General features: G+C 37.9%; 1 protein-coding gene across 1 annotated transcript in view; it reads right to left on the minus strand.

Annotated features, from left to right (window-relative positions):
- LOC141305341 (uncharacterized) overlaps positions 1-5,000 on the minus strand; it is a 587,365-nt gene that overhangs the window by 205,721 nt on the left and 376,644 nt on the right. The gene's annotated exons all lie outside the window — the stretch shown is intronic.

The raw sequence follows: 5,000 nt of genomic DNA on the forward strand, positions 1-5,000 counted from the left end.
CCCCGTTCCTTTTTTCACCAACACTTTTAGTTCTGTATGAAATGCTTCCAACTCTTTGCATTCAAAAAAAATGTGCATTAATGTTTCTGGCTCTGTCCCACATACATCACATTCTCGTTTTACATTTTTGTTCATTTGATGAATCACCACCTTTGTATATATTCTATTATGCCTTAATTTAAAGTCCAGGTTTTCACAATCCAGTCCATTGTATTTCACATTTAAATTCCTCCAAATTGTCTTTACATTTATTCCAGGGAATACCCTTGGCCAAACCACCTCAGAGGCAGGCATTTTGATTTCCTTTTTCACCATCATCTTATAACATGTTTTCACATTTAACTGACACAAAAACTTTTTTCCCTTTTTATCTATAACATACATTTCTGGAAATCCCCAATCTCCTATTTTTACAGTCTCTTTCTCAATCCTTTGCACCCACCCTTCTGGTAGGCTTGTTTTAATGTTTTCACATTCACAATCCACTTTAGATTTCTCAATTTCATCATCCCATCCTACTACACAATCATATATAGCTCTATTTGGCAAAAAACCTTTAACATATTCATATGCCATGTCTTTCACTTTCCTAACTCCCGCCCTCATAAACAACTTATTATAAAGCATTTTCCCTCCCCTTTTAATTTTTGGATTCAGAAATAATGGCTGGTCAAGTACTTGATTTATATTGTCACATTCATAATTAACATTAACCAAAAACTCTGCCCAAGCACTAAATACTTCTTGATAAAACATTGGCATTTTCTCAGTCATAGGTTTTTTAAAAGCCATAAACAGTCCTTCCTCACCACATCCTCCACCTTTATTTAAAAAAAAATTCATATATCCCTTCCACCCATACTGTACTTTGTCACATAAATATTTTTTTATTGTTTTAACTCTTATTGCTTTCCTCTTAACCTCTAAGTCTATCAACCTCAGACCTCCCTCCTTATAGTCTGCTATCAGTGTTTTTGTTGATATTTTAATTCCTTTACCTCCCCACACAAAATTATTCACAGCCTCTTTTATTCCGTTCAAAACCCAGTCTGGCATGTCAATTGCTCCCATCACATAATTGCATTTAGTGAGTATTAACGAATTAGCCACAACTACCTTTCCTCTTAATCTCAATTCTCTTTGCCTCCAGAAATTAAGTACTTGTTTTATTTTATTTAAAACTCCAGTCCATGTGGCATCTCTAGCCTCTTTCGCATTCACTCCAATATTCACTCCTAATATCCTTAAATACTCTTTCGTTATTTTAAATGGAACATCTGACCCTTTTATCTCCACCCCTCCTATACTTATTATTTCTGACTTGTCAACATTTATCTTTGCACCTGAAGCTTTTCCATATTTTTCTATCTGCATTTTTATTCTCTTAACACTCTCTACATCCTTGACAGTAAAAGTTGTGTCATCAGCATATTGGTGGATTACACTTACTCCTCCATAAGGAATTTGAATACCTCTTATTTCTTTATCACTTTTTATCAAAGATGCCAGCGGCTCCGCTGTTATTGAATATAACAAAGCAGATAATGGGCACCCTTGTCTGACTGACCTTTCTAATGGAAAGGGGTCAGTTAATGCCCCATTAATTTTAACACAGCTCCGGGCATTGTCATATATTAATTTGATCCATTTTCTTATTCTGTCTCCAAACCCATATCTCGCCATTGTCTGCTCAATAAAACTGTGCTCCACTCTATCAAAAGCTTTATTCAAATCCACAGATAAAACCAACCCCCCTTCCCCATCCTTTCCCATGTTTTCTACAACGTCTCTTATTGTACATATGATATCCATAATGTCTCTCCCCATTATACTGTATGCTTGGCTAGGCGACACAATACTCCCTACAACCTGTTTAATTCTATTGGCTATTACTTTTGTTAAAATTTTATAATCCGAATTAAGCAGACTCAAAGGCCTATAATTTTCCAACTTCAATGGATTTCCTTTATTTTTATATAAGATAGTTATTATTCCTAAGCCCATGGATCTCGGCATTTCCCCTCTCTCCTCCATACCTTTATACAACCTTAGCAGTATTGGTGCTAGGGTCCCTATGAAGGCCTTATAGAACTCATGTGTCAAACCATCCGAGCCCGGACTTTTATTCTTTTTTGTCTGATTTATTGCATCTTTTATTTCTTCAATACCTATATCTCTTTCGCACATATTCTTCTCATCCTCGTCTAGCTTCACGTTCACAGTACTCAAGACTTCATCCACACATTCTTGTTTTACACCCTCTTTCTTGAATAATTCCCTATAAAAATTCTCCACTTCTCCTATTATCCCAACAAAATCATTTATTTTATCGTCTTTTCTATTTTCTAACTCTACAATGTGTTTTCTCCTCTGCTTTTTATTTTCTAAATTTAGGAAGAATTTTGTACTTCTTTCTCCCTCTAAAGCATACTGAGCTCTACTTCTTATTATAGCTCCCTTGCTTTTTTCCTTTTCATACTCCTCTAATTCTGTTTTTAACCTCCAAAAGCACTCTTCACTGTACTCAGGGTTATTTTCTATTTTTTCCGCTTCCCCTTTTAATGCATTTTCCAAAGCTTCTGCTTTACTCCTCCTCATAAAATCTCTTTGTTTTGAATACCTAATACTTCTTTTTTTAATTTTCTCTTTCATTCCCTCCCACCATTCACATACATTTTCCTCAAATAGAGAATTCTGCATTTCATAATTTATAAATTTTACAATATTTTCTTTATATGCCTCTTCATTTAACAGATTTGCATTCAGACACCACAAACCCCCTCCCCTCGCCTCTTCACTTACACCCATCTTGACTGTCATCACAGCATGATCACTTAAACTGACAAACTTATATTTCACATTTTTAACATATTTTAACATTTCTCTTTTTGCCAAACATAAATCTATACGACTCTGTTTCAAATTACCCATCACCATTTGTCTTCTCGAAAATTCTCTTTTATATGGATTCTCTTCCCTCCACACATCTACTATGTCTTCATTCTGCATCCACTCTGTTAAGAACTTTCTTGACCTATCAGATTTAAAATTAGCACTACTGGAAGCATCCAGTCTCGTGCACCACACGTTGAAATCCCCAACTACTATACACTTCTCTTTCCATTGTGTCTTCATTTCCTTAAAGACTTCTTTTCTGTCAATATCTATATTCGGTGCATAAATGTTTATAAGCCTAAACATTTCATTACAAAACTTAAATTCAAGTCCTAGCATTCTCCCATTTCCATCTTTATAAATTTGTTTCACATTTTGCACTCTGTCTCTTTTTATCAAAATCGCCACTCCACATGCTTTTACATTTCCATGACTCACATAAATTTCCCCCTCCCAACTCTTTTTTATATTGTCCATTATATCCCCTGTCCAATGCGTCTCTTGTAGGCATAGCACATCAGCTTTTAACAGTCTCTTCACCCTCTCAAACTTTTTTAGGTCTCTTAGCCCGTTACTGTTCAGACACGCAATGTGCAAAATACCCCACATAGTGATTATCACAGTTTTTAAGGGATTTATACTCATTCCAATTAAATCAAACTCTTACTTTCTGCCTTTTGCTCCTCCAGTCTTTCCTTCTTTCTTTTTTTCAATGTACCTTTCCCCTCACATATATCCATGTCTTCCTCTCCGTTTTTCACAGGATTTTCTATCATTTCTTTCTCCTTTCCTCCCCCTTCGTCTTTCTTCATTCCTCTTCTCTCCAGATGTTGTTCTCCTTGACTTTTAGCATTACCACCTTCTTCATTGTCATTTTTTTCCGTCTTCCCGTTTCCATCTTCACACTCCAGACCTCTCTGATCCATCTCTTTACCTGCTGTTCTTTTTTTCTTCTTTCTCTGTCTCATGATCTGTTGCCCCGCGCCCGCCTCCTCTGGGCTGCTCTCACTCTTAGTATCTCCCCTGTTTGTCGCTCTCTCTTTCTCTCCCCAAGTGCTTTGACTCATCTCTCCTTCAACAATTACCTCTTCCTCTTCTTTTTCTTCACTCTCCAGCTCCTCGTACAGATCTTCCATTATCCCCTCGCCGTTCCTTTCTTCCATCATAGCCGGCGTTTCACACACGCACAGTCCTGGCCGCATTCCACACACTTCACAATTCACCTCTTTGCACTCTCTTGCATAGTGTCCTTGTTTATCGCATCTAAAACACCTAAAGCTCGGGCAGTCCCTCACAACATGTCCCGGTTGTATACACAAACGGCAAACCTTCACTTGTCGGTCATGTATCACCCTAAAGTGTTCTGTCCCTCCGAGCGTCTCAAATTTCGTTGAATAGGGCAACGATTTAACAACATTATTGAACTTAACTTTTAAAAACCTTGTCCCATCCGCAATGTCGGTTCCCGGCCACATTCTCCTCTTGATTTTAGACGCTTCTGTTACTCCCCAATCCTTTAGTTTGCTCAATATTTCTTCATCCTGAATATACATAGGCAGTCCTAAGAAAGAAACAACCACCTCCATGCAATCCACTTCCTTCACCATTACACGACTGTTTTTTATCTTCAAACCATCCAGAATTTTTCCTTTTGCCTTCATATCTTCCATTGTTAACTCATACTCTTTTGGAGATTTATACCTGCAACCGATCACTCCTCCGCATTCTTCCTTCACACTCTTTAATAGTTCCATCATTGTGATTCTGTCCTCCCCCTCCATCTCCACCAGCACCGTCAGTTCCTTTCCATAGCTGCGCTCTCCATCTCTCTTGTCCTGCATGTTTCGACCTCTTCCCATCTCCTGTTGTCCAGCCATTTCTCTTTCCTTGCTGTGTGAGGTATTTATCCCCAAACAGCACGACACTGTTTGAGGATTAAATGACCCCCCAACACGCAAACACTCCTTTGGAGCAGTTTTTCCAAACAATGTGAAAAGAATTGAATCCTTTACTCCACTCAAACAAACACACTCCTTCTTCCTCCTTGCTTCTCTCACTGTACCACTTCCTGTCACCACTAGGGAGCGCTCAAGGTGGTATGGCCA

Source organism: Garra rufa, unplaced genomic scaffold, assembly GCF_049309525.1.
Source record: "Garra rufa unplaced genomic scaffold, GarRuf1.0 hap1_unplaced_002, whole genome shotgun sequence".
Lineage (NCBI taxonomy): Eukaryota > Metazoa > Chordata > Actinopteri > Cypriniformes > Cyprinidae > Garra > Garra rufa.